Consider the following 18,946-nt stretch of genomic DNA (forward strand, 5'->3'; position numbering starts at 1 on the left):
CACTAATGGGCGTCACACCTTTCCATGATCTTAGTGACTGCCCCATTTGACTAAACCACTTCCCACTGCCCGACTTTGGCAGCCAGAGGCTCTCTGAGCTCTAATTCTCCCTGTCCAGAGAGTTGGGTGCTACTTACACTGCATCCCCTTCCACCCTTTGATTTACTTTAGAACATTTTAACCAATATTTGAAAGCACTTTCTACTCCCTTTCCCCATGGTTGTGTCATTGACTAGGACTTTGATCATGTTATATTTGCAGATTTCACCTTTAAGAAGGTTATCATCTAACATGCACCCCAATGCTCCTGGCAGCACAATTTACAATAGCCAAGACATGGAAGCAACCTAAATATCCATCGACAGATCAATGGATAAAGAAGATGTGGTGTTTACATACAATGGAATACTATTCAGCCACAAAAAGAATGAAATAATGCCATTTGCAGCAACATGGATGGATCTAGAGATTCTCATACTAAGTGAAATGAATCAAACAGAAAAAGACAAGTATCATATGATATATGTAATCTAAAATATGATACAAAACAGAAACAGACTCACAAACATAGGAAACAAACTTATGGTTACCAAAGGGGATGGGGGATGAGGAATAAATTGAGTTTGGGATTAGCAGATACAAACTACTATATATAAAATTAATAAAAAACAAGATCCTACTGTATAGCACAGGGAACTATATCCTGTAATAAACCATAATCGAAAAGAATATGAAAGAGTATGTGTGTGTGTGTGTGTGTGTGTGTGTATGTATGTGTGTGTGTATATATATATATATAAGCTGAATCACTTTGCTGTACACCAGAAACTAACACAACATTGTAAATCAACTATACTTCAATAAAAAATTTAAAAATTAGCAGGATCAAAATGGAGTAGTAAAAATGGCAAGACCAAATCATCTCTGCTTATTTTTGGAATTTTGCATTTTTAATAAAACAATTTTCCAAGTTTTAATAAACTAATTTTCCAATTATTGAGAAATAATTGACATACATCTCTGATAAGTTTAAGAGTACAGCATGATGGTTTGATTTACATGTGTATATTGTGAAATGATTACCACTGTAGTTTCAGCTAACATCCATCTTCTCATGTTGATACAATAAAAGAAAGAAAAAAAGGAAAATAAAATTAAAAAAAAAGTTACCATCTTCTCTCCCTAAATCTTGGGTATGCTGACCCCAGGCATTGGGAACTCAAACACATGATCTGTCCTATAAGGCAAAGTCTGCTTGAGATCTTTCCATCATAGCATCTTCAGCCTTTTTTGTATAATAATTTTTCTTTATTAAGACATTTAAATATATTAAATAATCCTTATACTTAAAGATCATATTTTATAGCAACTTTTAAAGAAATCAATATGCCAGAATATTATTTTATTACAAATCCCTCCTTTATATGCAGTAACCAAAAGCTATTCCTGGCTGTTTTGTTCCCTATGGTTAGGTCACTTTAAGATCTTTCTGGCTACTTATTTTTCTGCACCACAAACATCAAGTGTTTACGTATCTTCTGTCAGCTTCCATTTCGTTCAAAGGAGAGACTTTACTGCGCCTTTCTTTACTCATCCTTCCTGTTACTCACCCCCCCCCCCCGCCGCCGCCGCCGCCTTTATAATATTAAACGGAAGGTAGAAAGTTTTGTATAGTGTGTGCCTGTGCTGAAAGTGTTAGGGCCCCTTCGAGTCAGTCCCCAACAAGGGTCTTCCTGCCCTATGTGTCCCTCACACCAACAGAACAAGACTGAATTTGATTTGGAAGCAAATAAGTTTATTCTTTGATCAAATAATAGAGACATGTGAGCTATCGCTCTGGGATACACATTCACCAGAAAGGCTCTCTACCAGAGGGCGGCTTTAAACGGTTCTTGTCAGCAGCGCGGGGTTCTCCCTGGGTGGTCGCCGCCATCTTGAGCTTCAGTGTCGTGTGCAGCGCTTCTGCACACGGCCCGCCGAGCGGAGCCCAGCGAGGTGCCACGTGCAGCGTCTCCTCACACGCCCGCCACCGCCGCCATCTTGAGCTGCAGCTGCCCTGTCTCCTGCGTCAGCAGCGTCTCTACACACAGAACGCCAAGCTGAGGTGCTATTGTTGTCATTTCCCGTGAGGAAGTCTCATTTGAAGTGCCTGGTACAGTACCTCTTGCACGCGGTACCCCATGCACAAGCGAAGCGAGAGGAAGCACAAAGGACGACAAAAGGTTAGACTTCATGGTATTACCCAGATTGTGTTTTTAATTTTCGGGGAATTGTTAATGGGCTTTGCCGGTGACAAAAGCTTAACAGGGCCACTTAACTAGGATCTTTCCAGTCCTGGGACACCTCAGTTTGAATTTATTTCCTTCCCTCCCTTCCCAAAGTTTTGTGAAGAAGCCGTGCAAGTCAGACAGACCCATCACTTACTAGCTGTGTGACCGGAAGTCACCCGGTCCCCTTTCCTCAGCTGTAGGACGCGGATACCACCCTCTTCATGTATTCCTGTAATCAAAATGCCCTCGGCGGGGTGCTTGGCATATAGGAGGAGTTTAAGAGATGTGAAATCCTTTCCACTCTCTTTCTATGTAAGCAATATCTTAGAACAGCGGCCCTCATACTAATATGTGTAAGAAACATGTGTGGTCCTGGGGAAAAAATGGATTCCAGTGCCCCATCCCCAGTGAGTCTGACTCACTAGGTCTGGAAGGCGCCTTTTCAATAACCCGTGATTCTAATGCAGGTGGTTGATAAACCGCCCTCTGAGAGATCCTGCCTTTTATTAGTTTTTGTTTTTGTTTTTTTTTTAGTAAAGGTAGATTTATTTAGAGAGACATACTACATAGAGTGTAGGCTGTTTCATAAGGCGAGAGAAAGGCCACGAGGTGTCGGGGTTGAGTGCTCAGGTTAAAGTAGAAGTAGATGCACACGCCGTAGAGTGCAGGCCCTCTCTGAAGACGAGGGAGCAAGAGGGGCTGAGGTTCTGCTTTAGAATCATGAAAGTACATGAAGGTAGAGACTGAAGGGCTTCTAGATTACCTCATGCCACACTCACTCCCCATTTGCTTGGCAGAGACACTGAGTTCGGGTGACTCACCCAAGGTCACACGGGGAGGCAGTGGCTGAGCTAAACTGGGAACTCATGTTCCCTGACTCACAGGGCGACTGGCTGCGCCAGGCGGCCACCTCCTCTCTATTAGGAAACAGAGTCTTTCCTGGCTCCAGTTGAGGTTGCCCTGAGCAACTCCCTGGCAATGAATTAAGGGCTCAGACTTCTTAGCGGAAAGGTCTTATAGAAATTGTTTTCTGTAAGGAGTACTCTTGTGTAGCAGCCTATAGATCCTTTCCATTGCCTTGTTGAGAGCACCTTCAGTTTAGGAAAGATTTATTCAGTTATTTCTTTGATAATAGTGGGTATCTCCCTGCCTTTCTAAATTTTCTTCCAGTATCCTTAATTGAAGGCTGCGGTGCCTTTTGATGAAAAACATTTCCTTTGCTCATTTTAACCCTTTCATTGTAAAGCAAAACACAAATATAAAGACCACACAAAACAAATTATGGGTGAGTGGATTGTTAAAAGGCAAACATCCTTCCAACCACCACCCAGGTAAAGTCAGAATTCTGTCAGCTACCCCAGGAGCCCTTCCATGTACCCTGTCCCAATGACAAACTCCTCCATCTCTCCAAAAGTAAGTACAGTCATGGCTTTTATGGTAATCACTTACTTGCATAGCTTTACAGTTTAATTACCCCGATTGTGCATCTTTAGATACCAGGGTTTAATTTTGCTCTTAAAAAAATTAATCTGTCTCTTAAATCTCTTTTAAACTGCACATTTCTATCCATCCCTTTTTTTCTTTTTACAGTTTGTCTTTTGAAGAACCTGATTTATTTGACCTGTAGAGTTTCTCAGTCTTGATTTTGCCGATTATCAGAGGTTTGATCAAACTCATAACTGATCGTTTAACTGGATTATTAGTGTTATGTATTCTTTCATCAGGAGGCGCATAATGTCTGCTTCTCACTCTTTTTCTCTAACGTTAGCAGTCATTGATGTTCAATGCTTTGATCCATTAATTTGTTGGAGGTTGTAAGATGGTGACATTCTATCATTTCATTTTCGTTAATTTATTGGAATAATTGTATAAGAAGAGGCCACTTCTCCTCTTCTACTTTTTAATTGGCTGCATTTTCACCAGGGTGAAAAATACATTCTCCATTATCCCTTGTATCTAGGTGTGACCATATGACTAAGTTCTGGGCAATGAGCTATAAATGGAAGTGTCCTGTGCAGCTCCTAGAAAGTCTCTTTGAAGTGAGAGAAGGATATTGTTTTGGCCTATCTTCCTTCCTATGGAGGCAAATATATGGGGGACTAATGCAAGATGAGGGCTAGTTAGTAAACTTTGTAGACTCCTCTGGTGTTCCTCTGGGCTGATAATGGTCTAGAGCTGTCTCTGGTGATTAACTTCATGTGTCAATTTCTGGTGTACAGCACAATGTCCCAGTCATGCATATATGTATACATGTATTCATTTTCATATTCTTTTTCATTAAGGATTATTATAAGATATCAAATATAGTTCCCTGTGCTATACAGAAGAAATTTGTTTTTTAATCTATTTTTATGTATAGTGGCTAACATTTTCAAATCTCAAACTCTGAAATTTATCCCTTCCCATGTGACTAACTTCTGTCCTTCCTGTTAGAGAGGGGTGTGGGGACACCTTTACCCATTTATGTCCTGCTTTTAGGCAAACAGATGGAGGGCAGAAACTTTTATTTGCTCCTCAATTGCCTTCAGCTCATGAATCCTTATGTCAGAGTGGCATATTTTGGATGGCGTATTCTGCTGTCCTTCACTTTGATGGATTTAAAATTTTGGTATGAGTTTGTTAGCTGTTGTAACAAAGTACTGCAAACTGGGTGGCTTAAAACCATAGAAATATATTCTCTCACGGTTTTGGAGGCAAGAAGTTTGAAATCAAGGTGTTGGCAGGGCCATGCTCCCTCTGAAGCCTCTAGGGGAAAGTCCTTCTTTGCCTCTTCCTAGATTCTGGTGGTTTCTGGTAACATTTGGTATTCCTTGGCATGTAACCTCATCACTTCAATCTCTGTCTTCATCATCACATGGCATTCTCCCTGAGTGTCTGGCTCTCTGTGTCTTCTCTTTTTATAAGGACATCAGTCATATTGATTGGCCCACTCTAATTAGTATGACCTCATCTTAACTAATTACATCTACAAAGACCCTATTTCCAAATAAGATCATACTCACAGGGACCTGGGGTTAGGACTTCCCCTCTTTGTGGGGACACAGTTCAGTCCAAAACAATGCCTTGTGCTCCTTCAAGTGGAGTAAGTGGGCAACTGGCTTTATGGATCTGTAGTGATAAAACTATGGAGTGAGGGGAAGATGGCAAGAAACAAATAGTGACAGCTGAATGTGCTCAATTGTCAAAGATATGAAGGAAATATAAGCAGAGAACTGGAAGGTGTGGGCTGTGGGGGAGGGAGGGCAGAGGGGCCCACAGAGAAGAGTTAAAATTGACTCTGATGCTGAGTGAGATCCTTCAGGCAGACACGGAGTAATATGGGCAGAAGCATGAAGACTTGAGCTCTCACTGGCACCCAGGGACTGACCATGCTGTCTTTGGTGTGGCTAGAGAGGAGGGTGTTGTGTGACTTTGGGTCTTAAAGGATTTGGATTTGCATTCAAGTCTTGGCGTGTAATCCTAAGGCAGAGGTGAACAGCTGAGGGCTTTTAGTGGGATCCATGAGATAAGATTTGAGTTTTAAATAAAGGCTAGCCAGCCAGCATTGTAAGTGGACTGAAGATATTTTTGTGGAAGTTCTGGTGAGCCTCGGAAGGCACCAGCTGCCCTGGCTGCCCCATTCTCCCTCACATTCTTACTCTGATACCTGACCTTGATACCCACTCTGGCTCCTATGGTTTTGCTGACCATCTGGCCTGAGAGCCCATACAAGAGTTTTGGCTTTGTTTATCCACCCCTCCCCTCCCTGTAAGCCTGTGGGATTTCCACATCTACATTGTGGTGTTGGGAGTGGGAAGGGGGGTAGGTTGAACATTAACAAGATGATGCAGGTGAAAGCACTTATTAAACTGGAAAATATTTTACACAAGTTTGGCTTGGGAGTGTGATAGACCTGGTGCACTTTTTTTTTTTTAAAAACAGCTCTATTGTATTTATTTCTGGTATACAGCACAGTGATTCAGTTGTACGTATATATTCCTTTTCATAATCTTTTTCATTATAGGCTATTACAAAGTATTGAATACAGCTCCATGTGTTATACAGTATAAACTTGTTTACGTATTTTTTATATATTATTTAGTATCTGCAAATACTGAACTCCCAGTTTATCCCTCCCCACCCCTTTCCCCCGCTGGTAGCCGTAAGTTTGTTTTCTATGTCTGTGAGTCTTTTTCTATCTTGTAAATAAGTTCATTTGTGTCTTTTTTTTTTTTTTAGATACCACATATAAGCGATATTATATGGTATTTTTCTTTTTCTTTCTGGCTTACTTCATTTAGTATGACAATCTCCAGGTCCATCCATGTTGCTGCCAATGGTGTTACTTTATTCTTTTTTAATGGTTCCATCGAGTATTCCATTGAATATATATATACCACAACTTCTTTATCCACTCATCTATTAATGAGCCTTTAGGTTGCTTTCATATCTTGGCTGTTATAAATAGTGCTGCTCTGAACATTGGGGTACATGTATCTTTTTGAATTAGAGTTCCCTCTGGATATATGGCCAGAAGTAGGATTGTTGAATCATATGGTAAGTCTATTTTTAGTTTTTTAAGGAATCTCTGCACAGTTTTCCATAATGGCTGCACCAAACTTCATTCCCACAAACAGAGTATGAGGGTTCCCTTTTCTCCACACCCTCTCCAGCATTTATTGTTTGTGGATTTTTTAATGATGGCCATTATTGCATTTCTCTGATAATTAGCAATACTGAGCATTTTTTCATGTGCCTATTCACCATTGTCCTATTTCATGTGCTTATTGGCTATGACTTCAGTGGATAAATGTTTAGGTCTTCTGCCCATTTTTGATTGGGTTATTTATTTTTTTGTTATTGAGTTGTATAATCTGTTTGTATATTCTGGATATTAAGCCCTCATCAGTTATATCATTTGCAAATATTTTCTTCCAGTCTGTAGGTTTTCTTTTTTGCTTTGTGAATAGTTTCCTTTGGTGTGTAAAAGCTTGTAAGTTTAATTAGGTCCCATTTGTTTATTTTTGCTTTTATTCCTATTGCCCGGGTAGACTGCCCTAAAAGAACATTGCTGAGATTTATATCAGAGAATGTTTTGCCTATGTTTTCTTTTAGGAGGTTTATGATGTCTTGTTTTACGCTTAAGACTTTAAGCCATTTTGAGTTTATTTTTGTGTATGGTATAAGGGTGTGTTATAACTTCATTGAGTTACATGCGGCTGTCCAGCTTTCCCAACACCATTGTCAAAGAGACTGTCTTTTCTCCACTGTATGTTATTCCCTCTTTTGTCAAAGATTAATTGACCATAGATGTGTGGGTTTATTTCTGGACTGTCTTTTCTGTTCCATTGATCCATATGTCTGTTTTTATGCTAGTACCATGCTGTTTTGATTACTGTAGCTTTGTAGTATTATCTGAAGACCATGATCTAATTTTAGAACATTTTCATCATCCCCAAGAGAAACCTTGTACCTGAGCACATCCTGACTCCACCCTTTAAGAGCTGTACAGCTGTGGGCAACTTATTTAACCTCTCTGAGCACCTGTTTTCTTCTCTTGTAGGTGGGAATAGTAAGGTACAATTTCATGGGCCTATTCAAGGGATGAATGAAATGGTACATAGCACCCTTAGCACATAGCGTAGCACAGGGTAGGCCCTCAATAAATTTGAGTTCCCTAAATTAATTTTGGCAGTTGTTTTTCTGGGCCTTAGGAATCCCCCCTGAGCAGTTATTTATGAATCAATCATTGTCCCAGCATCCATTTTTAAAAAAAAATTGAAGTATAGTTGATTTACAATATTGTGTTAGTTTTAGGTTATGACATAGTGATTCTGTGTTTTTTTGGTTTTTTGCCGATTATATTCCATTATAGGTTATTACAAGATGTTGGGTAATTCTTTGTGGTATACAGTAAATCCTTGTTGCTTATCTATTCTATGTATAGAATAGATCGTATCTCTTAATCCAATACCCCAAATTTGTTCCTCTTGCACTCCCTCTTTTCTTTGGTAACTGTAAATTTGATTTCCATGTTTATGAGTCTGTTTCTCTTTTGTATATGCTTTCATTTGTATTATTTTTTAGATTCCACATATGAGTGATATCATATAGTATTTGTCTTTGTCTGTCTGACTTACTTCACTAAGCATAATTTTCTCTAGGTCCATCTATGTTGCTGCAAATGGGAATATCTTATTCCTTTTTATGGTTGAGTTATAGTCCATTATATATACACCACATCTTCTTAAGCCAGTTATCTGTTGATGGGCACTTGGGTTATTTCCACATCTGGGCTATTATTGTAAATAGTGCTACTATGAACACTGAGATGCACGTCTTTTCAAATTAGTGTTTTCATTTTTTTCTGGATATATACCCAGGAGTAGAATTGCTAGATCATATGATAGTTCTGGTTTTTGTTTGTTTGCTTGTTTGTTAGTTTTAATGAACCTCTGTACTGTTCTCCATAGTGACTGTACCAATTTACATTCCCACCAATAGCATGTGAGGGTTCCCTTTTCTCCACACCCTCTCCAACATTTATTTGTAGCCTTTTTGATCACAGCCATTCTGACAACAATTTTTTTTCTTAAGAGCTCACAGTCCTTATGCTTAACCTAATGTTTTAAACATCTCTCCCAATGCCTGCAATACACCATACCTCACATGCACATGTACACAGATACACTAATACAATACACATGAACTAAGCAAGCTTTGAGAGATACAGAGAATTTCTGCAATATTTCTATGCTTGTAAAGCTAATTGCTCTTTAAATATTTAATCTATCAATCTATCTATATCTGAAGTTTCTAATTTGTATTTCTTTAACTGAAAGGGCTTATTGCTCTTTCAGAAGATATACAGTAGAACTATCCACGGGCAAAATTATAAATTAGGCAAGGTTGTATTTAGTGTCTCTCTAACTTAGAATCAATAATAACAATTTCTTGGCCTGCTCCCATGTGCCAGGTTTAGAGTTGAATATTTTTATGTGCATCTCTTTATCTTTGGCTTACCTCTGAAAGTTAAGTCAGTATTCATATCACAAAGTAGAAATTATAATCACCCCCATTTTTGTAGGGCAGGAGAAAGGAGGCCAAGAGAAGGTGTGTCACTTGCCCATGGGTGTACAGCAAGTAGAGGTGTCAGGATTTGAATTCAGGACCTCCTGCAATGATGGGTTAACACATAGCTTCAGTTTAGGCTCTCTCCAAATGCCTCCAGGAATCTACTTTTAGAAGACAGGTAAATTATTCTCAGAAGCATCAATGGATAATAAGGCAGGTCATTACTCCCAGTTACTTCCATTTTGGTAGGGGCTGCCACCTTAACGGCTTAAGCAATCCTCTCAATCCTGGAATAGTAACAGAATTACCCAGGGAGCTGTAAAAATATTTAGATTTCCTGGCTCCACTACAGTCTGCTTATAGTGGAATTTTTTAGGATGGATTTTAGAATCTGTATTTTTGGAAAGCTTCCAAGATACCATTTTAGACAGAAAATTTAGAAACTATAAAATAAAGGAGTACAAGAAAATACAGGCATTTTATAATTTAAATTTTACTACAAGCAAAGTTGATACACATGATAGTTTGGGGAACATAGTCGTAACACATATGGCAGGTGGTAGGTGTATGAGTTGAGGGACCAGTAACTGCTATACATGTAAACCCATCACTCCCTATGGCTTAACACAATAGAAATGAGTTTCTCGCTTATACAAAGTCCATGACAGGTGGCCCTTTGGGATCTCTCTTCCCAGCAGGGATTCAGGAACCCAGGCTCTTTCCATTTTGTGCACCTCCATCGTTAACGTGTGGCTTCCAAGGTTGCTGGGGAAGGACAATTAGGAGGGACACTCACAAGTTGCGGTTTTATAGGCTGGGCCTGGGAGTAGAACACACTTCAGCAACTAGAACTCAGTCTGTGGTTATGTCTAAGCACTAGAAAGGCTGGGACATATAGTCTGGCTGCTCCTACGAGGATGAAGAAACAGGTTAGGTGAACTGTTAGCCTGTCTTCCAAAGGGTTAATATCTTACAAATTGATAATAAAAAGGCAAACAATCTAATTAAGAATGGGCAGAGGATAAGGACAGACTGTTCATAAAAGCACAAACCCAAATGACTAATGAACATTAAAAAGATGCTCAAGCATTCTGCTAGACAGGGAAATGCAAAAAAATAATAAAGTAACAATGGGTTATCACTTTCCACCCATCAGGTTGACACAAATTAGAGTGATAACACCTACTACTGGTAGGAAGCAGATGAGAATACACTTATGCATTGTTGGTAGAGAGAGAGATTGCTACAACATTTTGGAAAGAAATCTAGCATTAGCAATTAAACTAAAAGGCACACATCATTTCAGCCTCACAATTCCATTACAGAGAATAGAATTATTCTTTCATAGAATAGAAGCAGGGTGTATGGGTAGATATATCCTAGAATATTTATTGCTTAGTGACAAAAATAGGACATAAAGTTTCCACAATAAGGGAATATTCCAATGCATTATGATTATCAATATTCTGGAATGTTTTGAAGTTTTAAAAAAGATGATTAAGGTACTCCCATGAGGTATTATTAAATGAGAAAATCAAGAGTCAGAGAAATGTATATGATTTCATTTTTAAAAAAGGATAAATCAAAGGATAATCCATATCTCCCTTTTAAAGTTATGATTATTATCATCATCAGCAACCTATGCCTGTGTATTTATGTACATATGATTGATGAGCATAGAGAAAGGTTGCTAACATTGGTGACCCGGGCCACGGACTGTGGGTATCAGGGAACAGAGGTGGAGTAAGAAGGTAACCTCCCCTCTGCAAAACTACATTTAAAGAAGTAACAATAAAAAATAGCTTGTGTGATAAGACCTAATTAAACTTATATGTATATATTATATATATTAATAAGGAAATGCATGAAGTTTTGGTCTTTGATGTGTTAGTAGTGGTTATCTCAGGGTAGAGTTTCAGGTGAGTTTTTGTTTTCTTTGTATCTTTATATATTGTTCAAAATGTTACAATAAACATTTATTATATAAACAGGGGGAGACCAATGAGCTTTTTCATGATATAAAACATAAAAAGCTTCCTGAGTGATTCTGATGATTAACCAGGCCTCATCATCAGGGTTTGACTTGGGAAGCTCAAAAAATGGAATTTCAAGCCTCAGAAATCAGAGTGTTAAGAAAGCAATTCTGAGTGAGGGGCCCCTGCTGGGACTCCAGAAACCACCCACCATGGGTCACTTCCTACTTGCAGCATGCTGAGACTAGCTCTGAGGGGAAATGATGATCAGCTGGGGCATGAGGTGTTTGAGGAGTGTGAGGATTGACTCCTGCCTGGTAAGCATCGGATTATGGTTCAGGTGCTGGCTTCTGATATCTGAAAGTTGTAGGTTGGGGATAGGGCAGCTGGTGGAGAGGTGGGTGGCAGGAAAGTGGTGGTGCTCAGGGGTGGGGCAAAGACCTGGTTGCAGCACAGACTGGGGTTTGAATCTGGGCCTTGCCATACTCTAGACACATGACCTTGGACCTGTTCCTCCAGCTCCCTGGGCCTGAATTTTCTCATTATGAAAGTGAGGATAATGATGTCTCCATGGTAGGTTTGTTGTCAGGAAGGGAGACAGTATGTGTGGGTGCTGGAGGTGGACCAGACAGTTTTATATGTGTATCAGCTTGTGAGAAAGCTCATGTCCATGGTCCTGGGGGGCCCATTGCTCAGCTCAGTGGGTAGTGGAGAGGTGAGGGGCATCAGCAAGGCGAGGTATGGGGGCTCTCTCCTGTAGTAGCCCTGGCTTGAGGACGTTCAGGCCACTGGGAAAGGTGAGAGGCCCAGGCAAGCCTGGCTGATGGTCTCTATCTCTTCTTGCCCATCATACCCTCTGGACTCAGTTTCCTGTACTTTCCCTCCTCCTTTCCTTCAGTAAATTCTTGTGGACTGTAATTAGGTGAGTGTGATGGACTGAATGTGTCCCCACCAAACTGATATGTTGAAACCCCAACCGCCAATGTGGCTGTATTTGGAAATGAGGTCTCCAAGGGAGTAACTAAATTTAAATGAGGTCATAGGGCAAGGAGGCTTGACCTGATAGAATTTGTGTCCTTTTAAAAAAGAGACCCCAGAGAGCTCTTTCTCTCTTTGCTAATACACCAAGGAAAGGCCATGTGAGGACACAGCAAGAAGGTGGCCGTCTTCAGACCAGGAAGAGAGGCTTCACTAGGAACTGAATTCTGCTGGAACCTTGATCTCAGACTTTCCAGCCTCCAAAACTGTTAGGAAATACATTTCTCTTGTTTAAGCCACCTAGTCTGTGGTCTTTTGTGAGATTTCTAGTTGTAAATAATAAGATTCCTTTATTCCGTTGACTGTTCCAATGTGCTACTCAAGATTGACATAGAGTCCAGGACCAGTCCAGGACCCTCAAGATGTTCTGGGCCCAGCAAGGAGACAGATGAGTAAACAGAATGAACGCTGTTTACACTGGGTGCTCTGGGAGCAAAGAGAAGGGTATGGAGACTCAGTGCACATGGCCCAGTATTTGCTAATGGGATCCCTGGATATGTTTTCTTTGGCCTTAGTAGTATTTTAAAAATTGGGAAATCTTACATAAAAATCTAGACTTCTATCTTCTCTTGAAAATTCAGACTCTGGTCACACTGGGCCTGCATTTCCACAGCTACCACCTTCAGAGATACTGTTCACCACTCTTCCATTGCTCCCTATTATTTACTTGCTCATTCTGATGCCCTCCCTTCTGTCACCTGTCATGTGGGATCCCTGAGGTAAATGGTGCCTTTTTTATGCTCATAAATGTACACAATTAATTGTGGATTTTCCCTCTGTGTTAGCCAGCAAGCCAGGTTAACTCAAATGAGGTCCAAAGCCAAAATGCTGACACAATGAAGTTCTCCTAGCACCAGACTGAATCACTGATGCAGGAAATTTCAGAGTTGGGAGGGACTTGCGGATCAGGTAGTATAAGCATCTCACTTCCCTATGTGGAAGCAGATACCCAGAGAAGTGAAGTCACCCACCCCAGGTCACACAGCTAGAGAGCAGATAGCAGCCAGGATGAGAGCTTGACTTCCCTGATGCCTAGTCAGATGCTTTTGCATTCTGATAAATCATTTTCTCCCCTACTATTATCTTGTTAGAAAAAGAGAAGTATCAGTTTGCCACACGGACTTGGGAAAGTATTGTCATGTGATGTTTAATCCATGTTCAGGCCCTTTTCTTCGCACTGTCAGAGGAATTAACAAAAGAAAATTATTGGAAAGTGTTAGCTGTGTATTATGGCTTCCAAGCCCATGAGCACAGATGTCCACTGGCAAAGTTAAAATAAAATTGGAAGAAATTAAAACTCATTTTGTTTTCCAGGCCCTGGTAATAAAAAATTCTTGCTGCAGATGAGTGCTCAAGCTCAGTCTCCTCCCCCTTATTATCAAACAAAAGCAGAACACAACAAAAATAGAAACTAATGCAGAAATCTGCTCTGGTTTCTTCTTTTGTGTACCAATGTTTTTGTTGGTGAAATCACATTATGGAGCGTCCATTACAATGGCTTATCTTTCTAGGCCCCAAGGTAACTATTAAGGATGTAAAGGGATGGCCCATTGTAAAGCAGGATGGCATGACAGCCCTATCTCTTTGGGTCTCTGTGCCTCAAATTTGTGGAGAGAGTAATTGAAAATGAAATCCATCAAAGAATGACCAAGATGAGAAGCTGTATCATCTGGTTGTTAAGGCTATGGGTTTTGGAGCCAGACTTCCTGGGTTCAAATTCCAGCTCTGTCACTGACCAGCAGCCTGACTTTGGGCTGATACTTAACCATTTGGTGTCCTTATTTTCTTACTGGTAAACAGGGATGATGATTCTATACCCTCCTTCCAGGGTTATTTTGAGAACTCAGAACACTAAACCCCAGTGTCTGGCTAGATAATTGTTAGTTGGACCATTCTGGCAGGTTACCAAGATTCTCCCCTTGACCAAAGACTTGTTAGGCTCCTCTGAACTCTCTTTTTAATTAGGCTTTGACCCTGGGCTTCCATGTCTGTTCTTGCCAAGCCTGGTTTTAGGAAGAATCCTGCTAAGTCAGTTCAGAGAAAATCCCCCATCCCTGATACCCAGTTACCCTTGATAAATGATCAGATTTCTCATTTCCCATCTTTGGTATCTGGTCACCCTGGCCTGCCTTTAGTAAGAATCCTGTTAAGTTGGTTTAGCAAGAGTCCCCTTACCATTGATGTCTCCTCTTAGTAATTTTCCATCCACTGTCCCCTCACTCTGCTCATTGGCTGTGAATTCCCACTTGTCCTTGTTGTATTTTGGAGTTGAGCTCCATCTCTGTCCTATTGCAATACCCCTATTGCAGTGCACGGGGTTCTTTATGTTCACTCTCATTTAATTTTTGCAAAAAGCCTGTGGTTAGGCAATACTTCCTAATTTCACAGATGAGGAACTGGAATCAGAGTGGTTAAAGACTGCCCCAAATCAGCCTGGGGAGTCAGTGCTGGAGAGTAGCTTTGAGGCTGGAGCATGTGACCATGCCCCCAGGCACTGTGGGAGGCTTGACGAGAGCGTGGATGAAGAATGGGACGCAGGAGAAGAGATGGGGATGGATCTCATATTCGAAATAATACAGGGCCACACATATAGGAGTCTTTGAGGAGTTGTTGGGGGTCACGGATTAGACTTTCCTGAGCTGACACATCAGGCTGAAAACATTTGCTAGGCTAGTAAGGGTGATGGGGAAGATGAGAGGGAGTGTGGGTGTGTGTATATGTGCGTGTGCATGCATTCATGCGTGCATGTCTAAGAGAGAGATTGGGTAAATTTTCTGTACTATTTCCTATGTTTCAGCCCAGAGGTTACTCACCGCCTCTTCCTGAAAGAGAATTCTTGATCTCTGAGCTGGTGTCCATAGATTCCATGATCTGTTAACCCTGATCCCACTCTCTGTGAGAGACTGTGCTTTGGCGAGAGGGACCCTTAACCTTTGGGTCATAGAGCACCTGAGCTGGAGGTTGAGCAGTATACGCTCTTCAGTTTAAGTTTGATGGAATTTAGATCCCGGGAGGGTAAATTGATTTCTTTAGTTTGTCAAAGAAGCAGAGTTGGTTTATAAACTAGATATCCTGATTTATTAATTCATTTGATAAATAGATATTGTGCTTTTGTTCTGTGTCAGCACTGTTCTGGGCCCCTAGGCACTGTCCTTTCAGGAGCCTCTTAGAATCCTACCTTCTCCATTTGAGCATAAGATTCCATTTCTTCTTTGCTTCTTTTCCTAGTTCATCATTGAATACCCACTAGGCCTTAGGCCCTACTGGGGCAGTGGCAGAATCAGATGAGCTCTTAACAACTTGGAGATTATGGTCGAGCACCCTCCCCTGTCTGTAGGCCCCCAGATGGCTGGGCTCAGCCATGCTCTCTCTGCTTGCCCACTGCCATCAGCCCTCACCCCCCCAAACCCCCTACCAGATGTCTGCTTGTTTCTCTCTACCCTTGCACATCCACATTTCTAGCATTTGTCATTCATATCGACAGCCTTCAGTTTCTTCCTTCTGCCAACTCGTTTTTGGGCTGTCTCCAATCTGCCTCTTTCCAAAGAATTAAGTGGCTCATCCAAGGTCACATGGCTCAAGTCTTTGGGCTCAGACTGGATGTGAATTCACTCACAGGGGGAAGGATCTATTATTTTTTTGAAAGCTTACCAGAAATGTAACATATCCCATATATAAATTCCTTTATTTTAGAAATTCAAGCTTTAAAAAATAAACCCAAATGCCTCATATTTTACTTTTCCACGCAGCTCTGCCCTTTTCACATACTGTTTCTTTCCCAAATCACCACCTTGGCCCTCAAGCCCTTTTTTCCTGCCCGTTAAGGAGACCCGAGTTTGAATTCCAGTCCCACCCCTCAGTAGTGCTATGACTTTGGGCAAATTGCATAACTAGCATTTGTGGGCCTCAGTTTCCCTTTCTGTAAAACTGGAAACCATTACTCACCTCCCTAGTTGCTGAGATCGTATGTGAAAATGCATAGCAAGTACATAGTAAATATTAATTTCTTTCTCCTTTGGCTGTCCCCAAAGGATTTCTATTTTTTTTTTTAAATGGAGGTACTGGGAATTGACCAGGACCTTGTGCATGCTAAGCATGTATTCTACCACTGAGGTATACCCTCTTCCTCAAAGGATTTCTTCTCATAGAGGGGGATATCCATCTTCTTTTTTTTCTGTTTTAGAATGTTGTTACTCACCCTTTATGCTGGGAGTGGTGTTTGTCACCGAGAAGCCAAGTTTGGCTCACATTTGTTAGGGTGTGAAATAGTGTTGAGGGATTCTACTGGGATTGGATGGCACTAGAAAGGAGCTGGTCACCTTCCCCACCTGTGTGGACCAGCTGCAAGTCCCTTGGGGAGCCTTTGCCCTACCCTGAAGGAGGGGCTGTTTGTGACCCCTCTCTGGCCCCCATTGCATGTGCTGTCCATCCCAGGCCTCAGGGAAGCCAAACAGGAAGTGAACACTATCACATGGGCAACGCCCGGAATCGCCAGCCAGGGGACAGGGCTCAGCTCTGCACTTGATGGGTGTGCCTATGTGCATGTGTGTGTATATGTGCATGTGTGGGTGCATGTATGTGTTTTCTCACAGCTCCACAAGAACCTGTCAGGTGGAGGACAGGGAAGAAGTGGAGGAAGGATTTAGTCTAGGTCTGGGGAGCCAGGATACCTCTGTCCCGCCTCCTCATTCAACCACAAGGGATTAGCTGAATGACCTCTTCTACTTTGATTCTGTGATGCTCATGAGACCTGCTCTCAGCTAGCTTCCAGTCACTTCATCTGGGCACAGGGCTGTGGGTCTGCTTGGTGGCCTGGCTCCAGAGCCGAGGATGTCAGCCTGACAGTGATCTGCACAGGCAGCTGTCTCTGAGCACAAAGCCACAAGTGCACCAGAGGGGCAGAGGTTAGGGTAGAGAGCTATTAGGGGCAGCTGGGTGAGGTGCGCCAGACCTCACAACTGCCTGCAGGGAAACCCAGAGCAGGCCCAGCAGACCTCCAGGGAGGGCTGGTGGTTGCTCACTGCCTATCTTAGGCAGGCCATCTGGACTCAGCTACACCCTCTCTTTACACTCGTCCCTATAGCCATCACTCTAAGCATCAGCCCTCCTCCTCAGTCTCCCACAGGAACGTGTATGTCTTCTGTTCTTTTTGTCCATTTGTGAAAATGCAAGTACATTGCTGCCTGAGAATGACATGTGAGTCCCCTCCAGGCCTCAGTGCAACCCCTGGGACCAGGAAGCTCTGCTGTGACACGAAACTGGGTAATAGTGGCTTTGCCTATTGTAACTAAGTTCATGTGCCCCATATTCATATGTCTACTTTGACGAAGTCTCCAGAAATGTCTGAATCCTGTAATTTAGGTTGCAGGAGCTCTGGTGCTGCGATTGGTGTTGGGGGGAAGGCCACTCCTTGGCTTTCACTGTGGAACTATAAGACCTGAACCACTCTCGGCTCCAGGATTGGCCATGGCCCATGCTCTGACTTCAGGAAGATGCTGGACTTCAGACGTATCCAGGGGATAGTCCTTGTGGATATTCCTGAAAATACTTTCCCCAACACTTTAGAGCTTAATTCTCTTACTTATGAATTTGTAACGCTAGTGTCTAGCAGAGTACCAGTAGTAGTAGGAGCGTCGTAAAAGAATGTTGAGTGAATGGGGTTTGGATACCTGGTAAATGTTATGTCATGTTTATCTTAATGTACAGGAGTGTTCAGTCTTTCCTAATGAATAAGCACGTGGCAAGGCTGGACAGGGTAACTGAAGAGAGCTCGTGTCAGTTTGGAAGTTGGTCTGTACTAGGCTTTACTTGCTCCTCCAATTAAGGGATGGCAGTTTTATATGACTTACTTTCAGCCACCATCAGAAACCCAAACAAGGTGGTCCAGCCCTGAGAGTTCAGAGCAGAATTATGTCCTCAAACTGTTGGTGTCTTAGTCTCCCTGGGTTCTGTCTGAGGAGTCTGTACATAGACCAGGCATCACTTTCTGAGTGGCTGTCCCTCCTGTGAGCAGCCTTGGAAATGGAGTGGCTGCTGTCATTGGACTGTTGGAGCCTCATGGGAATCTGGAATGTCCTCAAGCTGAGAATATTGTTATTAGGAAACATAAGTGTCACCTGCAGAACCCCAAGAGTCAGAGGGAGAGAAGGAGAGCAAATAGGAGCTTGTCTCACTCTGCCCAGGGAATTTCTCTGTCTCTTCAAAAGAAGGAAGCAAAGGCTGACAGTCCCATTTGCCTCTGAAGACATGAGGAAAATCTGCATGGGCTGTACTGCTCAGCGTGAACTGGAAACTCGGCAAATGAGGCACTCAGACTCAGAAATCATCAGACCTTGAAGGGACCCTGGAGAGCATTTCTGTTGACCCCCTCATTTTAGAAGTGTGTTGCTTAATTTCCAAACAGTTGGGGATTTTCTTGTTACCTTTTTTGTTATTGATTCTAGCTTAACTCTGCTATCATCAGAGATTGTACCCTGTAGGGTTTCAGTCCTTTGAATTGTGTTGAGACTTGCTTTATGTTCCCAAGAATGATCAATTTTGTACATGTAAAATTTTGGCACACTTGTGTATCCTGCAGTTGTTGGGTACAACAGTCTTTATGAGTCAATTAGA

General features: G+C 41.8%; 1 protein-coding gene across 1 annotated transcript in view; it reads left to right on the forward strand.

Annotated features, from left to right (window-relative positions):
• Positions 1–1,051, forward strand: part of AP4E1 (adaptor related protein complex 4 subunit epsilon 1) — a 139,645-nt gene extending 138,594 nt beyond the window's left edge. Inside the window, exon 30 of the mRNA XM_074366108.1 lies at positions 262–1,051. The gene's annotated coding sequence lies outside the window, so the exon portion shown is untranslated. The remainder of the gene's footprint in view (positions 1–261) is intronic.
• The last annotated feature ends 17,895 nt before the right edge of the window (positions 1,052–18,946 follow it).

The sequence above is a fragment of the Camelus bactrianus genome, chromosome 6 (assembly GCF_048773025.1).
Source record: "Camelus bactrianus isolate YW-2024 breed Bactrian camel chromosome 6, ASM4877302v1, whole genome shotgun sequence".
Classification (NCBI taxonomy): domain Eukaryota; kingdom Metazoa; phylum Chordata; class Mammalia; order Artiodactyla; family Camelidae; genus Camelus; species Camelus bactrianus.